The sequence below is a fragment of the Girardinichthys multiradiatus genome, chromosome 6 (genome assembly GCF_021462225.1).
Source record: "Girardinichthys multiradiatus isolate DD_20200921_A chromosome 6, DD_fGirMul_XY1, whole genome shotgun sequence".
NCBI lineage: Eukaryota > Metazoa > Chordata > Actinopteri > Cyprinodontiformes > Goodeidae > Girardinichthys > Girardinichthys multiradiatus.
Window position 1 is genome coordinate 16,505,222 of NC_061799.1, and position 13,207 is coordinate 16,518,428.

The 13,207-nt window shown below is 40.7% G+C and overlaps 1 protein-coding gene across 1 annotated transcript in view; it reads left to right on the forward strand.

Moving 5' to 3' along the window:
• The window catches only part of map4l (microtubule associated protein 4 like), a 138,115-nt gene that overhangs the window by 751 nt on the left and 124,157 nt on the right, over window positions 1–13,207 (forward strand). The gene's annotated exons all lie outside the window — the stretch shown is intronic.

Below are 13,207 nucleotides of genomic sequence, written 5' to 3' on the forward strand. Positions count from 1 at the left end.
CATTATACAGTAATACCCCCATCACCACTCTTTACAAACACACATAAACACAGCTGCATACACACTGTGTCTTCTCTGTGTGTTAATGCGGTTCTATCCTTGCTCATATATAGATTTTTTTTACTTTCTGGCTCAGTTTGCTTCTTTTGCCAATTCATACCCCCAGTTCGTATCTATGCATGGCCATTTCTCATTTTTGTACTTCCATTTCGTACCTATTTACATAAACTATGCTGAATCATTTATTTGTATAGTTATGTATTTTATACATTTGTGGAGATCAACATTTATAAAATCGTCCAATCTCACTTCTTAGTTAATGCAGCAGTACATCAGAAAAGCTCCCATTCATTTTGTTTATGATCCCTGTTTGGGCCTGTTGAATCAAATTATGACAAATTATGACCCCAGATGAAACCAAAATAACTAAGTAACCTCCCACCGGTAGATATTGTTTATTGGAATAATACAGCCACATTTCTTTACAATAGATCACGAGCAAAATATAAACAAAAATATTTCAGATTCCTGGTTGTCAGTGTGGGTATGAATTTTTCTCCTGGCAGACAAGAAATGCTTGATTGTCAGTATGAAACATTCTGTGGTTAATGTTGGTATTTTGTCAAGTCAAGTCAAGTTTATTTATATAGCGCTTTTCAGCAACAAGGCACTCAAGGCGCTGTACATAAGGAAAAACATTACAATGATACAGAAAATCAAACAGAGGTAATAAAAAAAAAAATAATAATAAGTGAATAGAATGGTGGATAAGAAAATGAAAGGAAAATTGGACTGAAAACTTTACTAATAATGTTATTGTTAATGTTTGTAAGGGAGTAAATTGGGCTTGAATGACAAAAACTGCAAAGAAATTAAATCATTTACAGCAAGACTTACTCAGCATTCAGCAGAGTACGTTCCTTCATTTCCAGGAATGCTGGCCTCCACCTGCTTCAACAAGGAATCAGAGCAGGCTTTTAGGGTTTTTCCTAGTGATAATGGTAGAATAGTACCAACTGATCCATTACCAATGAATGGATCATCAAAGTAACTAATAATTTAGGCTGGTTCCCTTTATATCTACAGGTCCTTCTCAAAATATTAGCATATTGTGATAAAGTTAATTGTTTTCCATAATGTCATGATGAAAATTTAACATTCATATATTTTAGATTCATTGCACACTAACTGAAATATTTCAGGTCTTTTATTGTCTTAATACGGATGATTGTGGCATACAGCTCATGAAAACCCAAAATTCCTATCTCACAAAATTAGCATATCATTAAAAGGCTCTCTAAACGAGCTATGAACCTAATCATCTGAATCAACGAGTTAACTCTAAACACCTGCAAAAGATTCCTGAGGCCTTTAAAACTCCCAGCCTGGTTCATCACTCAAAACCCCAATCATGGGTAAGACTGCCGACCTGACTGCTGTCCAGAAGGCCACTATTGACACCCTCAAGCAAGAGGGTAAGACACAGAAAGAAATTTCTGAACGAATAGGCTGTTCCCAGAGTGCTGTATCAAGGCACCCCATTGGGAAGTCTGTGGGAAGGAAAAAGTGTGGCAGAAAACGCTGCACAACGAGAAGAGATGACCGGACCCTGAGGAAGATTGTGGAGAAGGGCCGATTCCAGACCTTGGGGGACCTGCGGAAGCAGTGGACTGAGTCTGGAGTAGAAACATCCAGAGCCACCGTGCACAGGCGTGTGCAGGAAATGGGCTACAGGTGCCGCATTCCCCAGGTCAAGCCACTTTTGAACCAGAAACAGCGGCAGAAGTGCCTGACCTGGGCTACAGAGAAGCAGCACTGGACTGTTGCTCAGTGGTCCAAAGTACTTTTTTCGGATGAAAGCAAATTCTGCATGTCATTCGGAAATCAAGGTGCCAGAGTCTGGAGGAAGACTGGGGAGAAGGAAATGCCAGAAGTCCAGTGTCAAGTACCCACAGTCAGTGATGGTCTGGGTTGCCGTGTCAGCTGCTGGTGTTGGTCCACTGTGTTTTATCAAGGGCAGGGTCAATGCAGCTAGCTATCAGGAGATTTTGGAGCACTTCATGCTTCCATCTGCTGAAAAGCTTTATGAAGATGAAGGTTTCATTTTTCAGCACAACCTGGCACCTGCTCACAGTGCCAAAACCACTGGTAAATGGTTTACTGACCATGGTATCACTGTGCTGAATCCCATAGAGAATCTGTGGGATATTGTGAAGAGAACGTTGAGAGACTCAAGACCCAACACTCTGGATGAGCTAAAGGCCGCTATCGAAGCATCCTGGGCCTCCATAAGACCTCAGCAGTGCCACAGGCTGATTGCCTCCATGCCACGCCGCATTGAAGCAGTCATTTCTGCCAAAGGATTCCCGACCAAGTATTGAGTGCATAACTGTACATGATTATTTGAAGGTTGACATTTTTTGTATTAAAAACACTTTTCTTTTATTGGTCGGATGAAATATGCTAATTTTGTGAGATAGGAATTTTGGGTTTTCATGAACTGTATGCAAAAATCATCCGTATTAAGATAATAAAAGACCTGAAATATATTAGTTAGTGTGCAATGAATCTAAAATATATGAATGTTAAATTTTCATCATTACATTATGGAAAATAATGAACTTTATCACAATATGCTAATATTTTGAGAAGGACCTGTACAATGATTAGTGTTATGGTTTGCAAGATATAGGACCCCAGAATGCAGACCAGAAGGCAGCATGACGGTAAGTGCAAAAGATTTAATAACAAAAAAACTCACTCACTACAGGAGGCAGGAACAAAACAAATGGGCAGGCAAGACAGGCATGGCATGATCAAGAAGACAAGACTAGGTTTGCGAACAAGACATGAGCATGAGAATGAGAAATGTTTCCGCAACGACTAACCGAACAGGTTTGTATAAATGGAGCATGGTACAGGTGGAAAACAAAACTGATTAACATGGTGCAGGTGAACCGAATAAACTTAATTGACAGAACAAAATGTGACTGGAGCAAAACAGAGACTCTTGAACACAAACTAGAAAAACATGAAGCAAAAGCATAACCAGATCCGAAAACCAAACTTGACAAAACATGAACAAGACGACAAAACAAAAGCATGAACCAGGAAAATAACAAAAGAACAAGTCAAAACCTTAACTGTGAAAAACACAAGAAAAAACCAGAAACCAAAAACCAAACAACCCTTAATCATAACAGATTAGCCATAATATTATGAAAACATTCATGATATTAAGAGGGATCCTGTTTCGAAATTAAAATGACTCTTGCCAGTTGGGTTTGGGAAAATGAGCTGTCAGGTTCCAACACATTACCAGCAGATATTTAGGGCATTTGGAGTTTTTCCGCAGAGTATTTGCAATTTGGACATAGTTCCCATGTATGCAATCAGCAAACTGTTATGTTGATTTTTGTGGAGTTTTGAAGCTGGACCAAGCCATTATCAAAGTTACAGCCAAGTGAATGCAAGGATGCAAATTTACCTAAGTGAACATTATGATATGCTTTCCATCTTATACATTTAGAGCAATAATTCTATTATTTAGACAAAATGCAAAACGCAGAGACATTTAGGAAATATTTGTTCTTTTCCCTAAGGCCGTGGTGTCCAAAGTCAGTCCTCAAGGGCTGATGTCCTGAGTGTTTTACATGTTGCCCTGATTCACCACACCCGAATCAAATTATTGTTTCAACAGCAAGCCACTTCAGAGCTAGATGACATGCCAAGGAAGTAATTTGGACATTTGAATCAGCTGTGTTGGTGCAAGGACACATCTAAAACCTGCAGGACTGGACACAGACACCTCTGCCCTAAGGTATATTATTGATAAAAAAAAAACATTTCCCAAAGTGCTTCAAGTAGTTAATGAATAATAACACATATCAATACAACAATAAAACAAGTTGTCACACCTAAGGGACTACAGGATAAGTCTGACTGGCCTTGAATTGCTTATTGATGTTGTCAATTATCATCATTAATACTTTAAGTAGTTCGGCTGCTGCGACTTCTCGAACTACTTTTTTTCCTGCTAATACTACTTAATTAGAGTAATATTATTAATGATGATGATGTCGGTGATAATGATTGCTTTTACTTCAGTGTGGGGCAGTTGTGTGGTTTTAGCCAGATTAAATAAAGAGACCAATCTCTGTACAAAGACATGTAACTCATCTAATGAATAATTAATGTACTAATCTGCCTTAAATGCCTGAATTTGTGGCCTACAACTAAAGTGGCCATTTTGCTCCATCTTAGTATTAAGATTTCATGTACATCAGTTCCCTAAAAATTAAAGTAAGTTTATTAAGTAAAACAATATGTAAAATAATATTTAAATAATTATTAATTACAAAGATGGTGTAATCATGTAGTGTAGAATCTGCAGTGTTACACTCAAAACAATAACCTAATAAGTTTTAGGTTTTTTTGAAAATAAAAAACAATTAATACAATTCATATAATTGGAAATTCTGATAAAAAAAATGTCATTTTTATATAATTTTTTGTTGTCAAATAACTTTTGCGCGGCATGTGAGACTGCAAAAGCAGTAGCATATATTTTGTTTATTTTTCCACAGTGATACATTTAGGCCAAAGGTATTCATACCCCTGCCAGAATTAGATTTGAAATACGTTTCCCTCATTCAAGAAGTCTGCTTCTGATAAGAAATGAGACAGGCTTTCAAAAAGTGAAAAAAAACAACATTGGCGTATCAACTTGAAAAAAAAAAACTATCTGTATTTTATTTACATTTGAATAAAAATTGGCATGTCAAAAATTGTTTATACCTTTCTCAATAATCGATTGAAAAATATTTCTTCAAACCCTTGTTATATTTGCTGACTAGCTTTTTGCATGTTTCCACTGGTATTTTGACAACATAAAATTAAAAGAATAACTTGAACTGAAGTCTTTCAGGGGTATAAAAACAGCAAAATTAAATAGATAATTTCCTCAGTGCCTTGCTGAAACATTTTGGTGAATATATTATATTTTTATACCTTTAAATGTCTATGAAGTAGAGCTGCATATTTTGTTGTTTAAATGTTGTGATGATATATCTGTTGCAATTAATCCACATTTTCCTTTCTCTAATGTAGTTTCTCTAATGTATTTTCCATCATTATGTCTCCACTACTGTCTGTGAACTTAAGTATTTTGAATACTAAAATCCACTTTTAAATGTGGGCATCAAAAGCAGTAAAAGACCACCCATTTGATCAAATGTTATTTGCATGCAGAGCATTAATGCATGTCACTTAGAAAAGGACAGCCTGACAAATATTGAATCAAAGCAGTCCTTTACGATTGTGATATGCATATTGTGCAGCTCTACTGTAAAGATTAAGAGTGTGCCTTCAACTTAACTGTATGAGTAAAGTAGAATAAACTACTAAGCAATAAGTGGGCACTTATCTTAATCTTGACTGTGTCATAATACCACGCTTTTGTGTATGCTAAGTATTTGGGTAAATTCCTGTTTGCTTTGCTTTGGTACTATTATTTTTTTAGTTATTTCAGGTATTTTGTCTTGTAATATTCACAGCCATTAGTTGTGTTAGATTCCAGCTCCCCACAGATGCCTTCTTTGTTTGTGATCAGCACATTTGTCCTCACTTACCAATCAGCTATGTTTAAGATACATGACTTACATGAATTTAAGTCCATGTCTGTTTTTAATTTGTGAGCATTAGTTTACTCATTTGTAAAATAAGCAATAAAGGTCTTATCATCTTCATGCAGGTGATTCAGCTCAGTTGCACACTTTCTTTGGTGCTAAAGACCAGGGCCTGTATTGACAAAGATTCTCAGTCCTCTCAGAGAGCTCCTATGTTAGCCTAAAGATTTTGGCAAGTACTCCTAGCTTAAGAATGATTAACTTTGCTGCTGTGAAGGAGCAAGGAGAGGACAGAAATTCCTATTTTAGTGAGAAGGTGTGATTGACCCCATTGCTAGTAATCAACGGAGAGAAATGAACTGATTATAGAATTTAGACTGGATTCAGAAATGTTTAAATCATGATGATGACTTAGCAAAATTAAATGTATTGTCACACAGCATGAAAATGTTTGAACGTAGCTTATTTACATGCTCATTATTTTGATTTGCTTATTACTGTTTACTCGTCATGCTGGTCGTTTTTATACTGTATCTATTTCATATTAATTAATTTTATATTCATATTAAAATTCAGCATTTTACAGTGATTGCCTTCTTGTATAATGAGGTTTACTTTAGGAAATGACCAAAACAAAATGGAGAAAAAAATTTGGAGAAAACCCAACTGAACAAAGGAGCAGAGCCTGCTGGTGGAGGAGAAGAGAGGAGTGTTTGTAGATCTGGTCCTGGGATCACCGTGCAAACAAACAGGCATTCCCGAGCAGATCAATATGTCGTTGCCTCTGCTAGCAGCACCAGCCTGGAATGTGAGCAGCTCTGGTACCTCCTGCGATCAGAAACTGGAGAGAAGATAGCAGCACATCTGAGAACTTCTCCACAGACTCGGAGCATTGTAGATGATCATTAAGCCCCCGTTCACACTGCAGGCAAATGTGGCCCAAATCTGATTTTTTGGGGGTCAAGTGACTTTTTATAACAAGCTCATATCTGGCCCATATCTGACTTTTTCAAGTCACATTTGAGCCACATTTATGTCTACATTCACAGTGCAGCTTGAAGTGACCCAAATTCGAATTTTTTGACCTTATGCGACCTGTATCAAAACTTTTCAGAATCAGAATCAGCTTTATTGCCAAGTTCGTACAAACAACAAAGGAATTTGACTCCGGTACACTTTGCTCTCTGCATTCCTTTTTTGTTTTTTTGTGTTATAAGATGTATTCTGCATATATCCTTATGTCCTTAAATACATATATACAATATACTCATATACAAAGGTGGATTTGCAACTTCAGTATGAGGTTGTTTGGTACTCTATTAAATGTTCATCAGAGAAACAGCCTGGGGGAAGAAACTGTCTTTGTGGCGGCTGGTTTTTGTAAACAGTGCTCTGTAACAACGGCCTGAGGATAAAACTCTAAACAGTTTATGTGCAGGGTGTGTGGGGTCTGCAGAGATTTTTGCAGCTCTTTTCCTGACCCTTGACCTGTATAAGTCCTGGATGGAGGGAAGGTCAGCCCTGATTATTCTCTCTGCAGACCCGATTATTCATTGCAGCCTGGACCTGTCCTGTTTGGTGGATGAACCAAACCACACTGAGATGGATGAAGACAGGACACACTGAATGATAGCAGTGTAGAAGATTACCAGCAGTTCCTGTGGAAGGTTGAACTTCTTGAGTTGCCTCAGGAAGTACAGTCTCTGCTGGGCCTTCTTCCGAACATTGTCTATGTGTGAGGACCATCTCAGGTCCTCAGAGATGGTGGTTCCTAGGAACCTGAAGTGGTCCACAGCTGCTACGGTGTTGTTGAGGGTGTTGAGGGGGTTGTATGGGGGTGGTGTTCTCCGAAAGTCCACCACCATTTCCACAGTCTTGAGTTGGTTGAGTTCCAGGTAGTTCTGACACCAGTGTACCAGCCGATCCACCTCCTGTCTTTATGCAGACTCATCACCGTCCTGGATCAGACCAATGACAGTGGTGTCGTCTGCAAACTTAAGGAGTTTCCTGGACGAGTCCGATGAGGTGCAGTCATTTGTATAGAGGAAGAAGAGGAATGGGGATAGAACACACCCCTGGGGGCACCAGTACTTATTGATCTGCTGCGGGAGAAGATGCTCCCCAGTCTAACCTGCTGCTGTCTGTCCGTCAGGAAGCTGTTGATCTACTGACAAGTGGAGGCTGGAACGTTGAGCTGGGTGAGCTTCTGGTGGAGGATGTCTGGTATGATGGTGTTGAAGGCCGAGCTGAAGTCTACAAACAGGATCCTGGCGTACGTCCCTGGACGGTCGAGGTGTTGCAGGATGAAGTGTAGACCTAAGTTGACAGCATCATCTGCCGACCTGTTTGCTCAGTAATCAAACTGTTGGGGGTCCAGCAGGGGGCCTGTGATGTCTTTCAGGTGCTTCAACACCAGCCGCTCAAAGGATTTCATGACCACAGACGTCAGGGCTACAGGTCTGTAGTCATTTAATCCTAGGATGGTGGGTTTCTTGGGCACTGGGTTGATGGTGGATCGTTTGAAGCAGGAGGGGACCTCACACGTCTCCAGTGACTTGTTGAAGATCTGGGTGATCGGGGCCAGTTGATGTGTACAGGCTATCAGGCATGATGGGGAGAAGTTATCAGGTCCTCCAGCTTTCTTTGTTTTCATGCATTGAAAGAGCCTATTTACATCTTTCTCAGAGATCTTTAGTGCAGGCAGAAGATCTGAAGGTAGGGGGTTGTTAGCTTTGTGGGAAGAACTTGTTCCTGAATGGGATGTGGAGGAGTTGGTTCGGGGTGTGAATGGCTTACTGTCATGTCTGCAGTAAAAGCCATTCAGATGATTAGCCAGGCGAGGATTCTGTTCAGGATGGGTGGGGGCGGCTCCTATAGGCAGTCAGGTTCCTCAGACCAGTTCATACAGCCGAAGCATCACCAGTAGAAAGGCTGTTCTTAAGCCTTTCACTGGAACTTCTTTTGCCTGCTTTGATCTCCTTTGTTAGTTTGTTCCTGGCCTGCCTGTACCGCGCCCAATCTCCACTGCTGTGAGCTTCTTCCTTGTCCCTGCGCAGATTCCTGAGATGTGGAGTAAACCATGGCTTGTTGTTCCCAAAGGTGCAGAATGTCTTGGTCTGCACACACATGACAGTCTGAACAACACAGATCCGACTTTTTCAAATGCGACCCACACCACTTGGATATGTGGTCCTAAATCAGATACATATCTGATCTCTTCAAATGTGACCCACGTCTGTACGGCCAGGTCACATTCATCCAACCTGTACGTCATTGATCACTATTGACAATGACACTATTCTGGGTCCTGCTACGCGGAAGCGGGAAGAAAAACAACAACCATGGCGGACGATAATGCAGAGAGCAGTCAATGGAGTCAAAGCAGGATTTCTCATTTAAATAATATTTGGGGGGATAGCACTATTCATGCCAAACACGATGGTTCTTATCGGAACTGGGCAATATTTGATAGCATTTCCCAAGAAATGGCCGAGCGGGGATATAGACCTTCCTGGCTCCAATGACAAAGGAAAATAAAACAAAATATTGCAATAAAAATATTGTGTTGTTAATGTACTGGCTCCGCTTGGAAAGCAACTTCAAAATCACAAGATACAGTCCAACATTTCCATCCATATTTACTTCCGCAAACACTAAGCACGCTCGCTACATGTGACTTCATTGCGTTGTCTTCTGCACATGCGGAACACTTAAGTTGTCTGAATGCAGTTCACACAGGAGATCACTACAAGTTATACATATTTGGAAATGTGAACGACCACGCAAAACAGTGTAATTTCACAAAAAAATCTGAATTGAGCATTAAGACCAGCAGTGTGAACGTAGCCATATTCATATGTTGTCCTGAATCCGACTCCTATCTGATCTTTTGGAATGTTAGATGTGGCTTTGATGTCACTTTCCATTGCATTCATCACAATTTTGCGCCACCCAGCAGGAAACGGTAGCAGTTAGCAAAACATTCGGGGGGCTAGAATAGTTCTGCACAGTGGAAAAACAGCGAGACATTAGAGCTCGTTAATAAACAGAGATAAAACTTTATTCAAGGCTAATTGAAAGGCTCATAGGAACTGTCTGGATGTGAGACGTAGTTTGAGTTGTAAAATTCGTATACAACCGTTGAAACAGAGGACTTCAAAATGCTATCAAGGTTACCGAGCATGTGATGGTCTGCCCCTGCTGCAGTCCGATACACTGGATTGCATCAAGTCTTCTGCCTGTGGAGATGAGAGGAGAGGTGTTGACATATATGATTAAAAGTTGCCCTCGACATGTTAAAGTTCTGAATTAACTCGGTCTCTGTAAAGTTAACATCCCTGCCCCACTATTGTTGGCTATATCTCCGTGTCCAGACAGTTTGTTGTGCTGAATTGGCAGTCAGACCTCCCTAAAACGGAACAATAAAGAGTTTCACTCTCCTTTTATTCACGTGTTTCCCACAAAGCACCTGCTGACAATAAATGGTTTCTGTTGTGCACTTAAACCATAACACCTGTTTCTAACACTAAACACCTGTGTTTAGTGTTGTGCTGTGTGTGATGATGCACTTATTGTTCTTATGTGCATGTGGGTCAGTTTGAAGCCACAACATTTTCAAAGAAATGTGAACAACCACACAAAAAATCAGATTCTGAAGAATATCAGATTTGAGCTTAAGACCTGTTGTGTGAATGTAGGCCTTTGGACACACCTTCTCATTCAAAGAATTTTCTTTATTTTCATGACTATGAATATTGTAGCTTCACACTGAAGGCATCAAAACTATGAATTAACACATGTGGAATTATATACTGAACAAAAAAGTGTGAAACAACTGAAATGGTTTTCCAGCAGTCTTGAATTAGTTCCCAGAGATGCTTAGCACTTGTTGGCCCTTTTGCCTTCACTCTGCGGTCCAGCTCACCCCAAACCATCTCGATTGGGTTCAGGTCAAGTGACTGTGGAGGCCAGGTCATCTGGTGCAGCACCCATCACTCTCCTTGGTCAAATAGCCCTTACACAGCCTGGAGGTGTATTTGGGGTCATTGTCCTGTTGAAAAATAAATGATGGTCCAACTAAACGCAAACCGGATGGAATAGCATGCCGCTGCAAGATGCTGTGGTAGCCATGCTGGTTCAGTATGCCTTCAATTTTGAATAAATCCCCAACAGTGTCACCAGCAAAACACCCCCAAACAATCACACCTCCTCCTCCATGCTTCATGGTGGGAACCAGGCATGTAGAGTCCATCTCTTCACCTCTTCTGCGCCGCACATAGACACGGTGGTTGGAACCAAAGATCTCAAACTTGGACTCATCAGACCAAAGCACAGATTTCCACTGGTCTAATGTCCATTCCTTGTGTTCTTTAGCCCAAACAAGTCTCTTCTGCTTGTTACCTGTCCTTAGCAGTGGTTTCCTAGCAGCTATTTTACCATGAAGGGCTGATTCACACAGTCTCCTCTTAACAATTATTCTAGAGATGTGTCTGCTGCTAGAAATCTGTGTGGCATTGACCTGTTCTCTAATCTGAGCTGCTGTTAACCTGCGATTTCTGAGGCTGGTGACTCGCATGAACTTATCGTCTGCAGCAGAGGTGACTCTTGGTCTTCTTTTCCTGGGGCGGTCCTCATGTGAGCCAGTTTCTTTGTAGCGCTTGATGGTTTTTGTGATTGCACTTGGGGACACTTTCAAAGTTTTCCCAATTGTTCGGACTGACTGACTGACCTTCATTTCTTAAAGTAACTTACTTAGCTGCTTTTTTCTTGCCATAATACAAATTCTAACAGTCTATTCAGTAGGACTATCGGCTGTGTACTGTATCCACCTCCTGCACAACACAACTGATGGTCCCACCCCATTTATAAGGCTTGAAATCCCACTTATTAACCCAGACAGGGCACACCTTTGAAGTGAAAACCATTTCAGGTCACTACCTCTTGAAGCTCATCAACAGAATGCCAAGAGTGTGCGGAGCAGTAATCAAAGCAAAAGGTGGCTACTTTGAAGAACCTAGAATATAACACATATTTTCAGTTGTTTCACACTTTTTTGTTCAGTATATAATTCCACATGTGTTAATTCATAGTTTAGATGCCTTCAGTGTGAAGCTACAATATTCATAGTCATGAAAATAAAGAAAACTCTTTGAATGAGAAGGTGTGTCCAAACTTTTGGTCTGTACTGTGTATATATATACAGGGGTTGGACAATTAAACTGAAACACCTGTCATTTTAGTGTGGGAGGTTTCATGGCTAAATTGGACCAGCCTGGTTGCCAGTCTTCATTGATTGCACATTGCACCAGTAAGAGCAGAGTGTGAAGGTTCAATTAGCAGGGTAAGAGCACAGTTTTGCTCAAAATATTGAAATGCACAAAACATTATGGGTGACATACCAGAGTTCAAAAGAGAACAAATTGTTGGTGCACGTCTTCCTGGTGCATCTGTGACCAAGACAGCAAGTCTTTGTGATGTATCAAGAGCCACAGTATCCAGGGTAATGTCAGCATACCACCAACAAGGACGAACCACATCCAACAGGATTAACTGTGGACGCAAGAGGAAGCTGTCTGAAAGGGTTGTTCAAGTGATAACCTGGATTGCATCCAAAGAACATAAAACCACGGCTGCCCAAATCACGGCAGAATTAAATGTTCACCTCAACTCTCCTGTTTCCACCAGAACTGACCGTCGGGAGCTCCACAGGGTCAATATACAACCAAACCTTTGGTCACTCATGCCAATGCCAAATGTCGGTTTCAATGGTGCAAGGAGCGCAAATCTTGGGCTGTGGACAATGTGAAACGTGTATTGTTCTCTGATGAGTCGACCTTTACTGTTTTCCCCACATCTGGGAGAGTTACGGTGTGGAGAAGCCCCAAAGAAGCGTACCACCCAGACTGTTGCATGCCCAGAGTGAAGCATAGGGGTGGATCAGTGATGGTTTGGGCTGCCATATCATGGCATTCCATTGGCCCAATACTTGTGCTAGATGGGCGCATCACTGCCAAGGACTACCGAACCATTCTTGAGGACCATGTGTATCCAATGGTTCAAACATTGTATCCTGAAGGCGGTGACGTGTATCAGGATGACAATGCACCAATACACGCAGCAAGACTGGTGAAAGATTGGTTTGATGAACATGAAAATGAAGTTGAACATCTCCCATGGCCTGCACAGTCACCAGATCTAAATATTATTGAGCCACTTTGGGGTGTTTTGGAGGAGCGAGTCAGGAAACGTTTTCCTCCACCAGTAGTGACCTGGTCACTATCCTGCAAGAAGAATGGCTTAAAATCCCTCTGACCACTGTGCAGGACTTGTATATGTCATTCCCAAGACGAATTGACGCTGTATTGGCCGCAAAAGGAGGCTCTACACCATACTAATAAATTATTGTGGTCTAAAACCAGGTGTTTCAGTTTCATTGTCCAACCCCTGTATATGTCGGTAGTGTTTATTTACTTTGATGTTATTTTTTGTTCGCCGATTATCTCTCTGCGTTCCGTTTTATTTCTCCGTTTTCTGCCATCTTGCCTGCTTAAGACACTCTTAGGCTCACTAAAAGTCCTCCT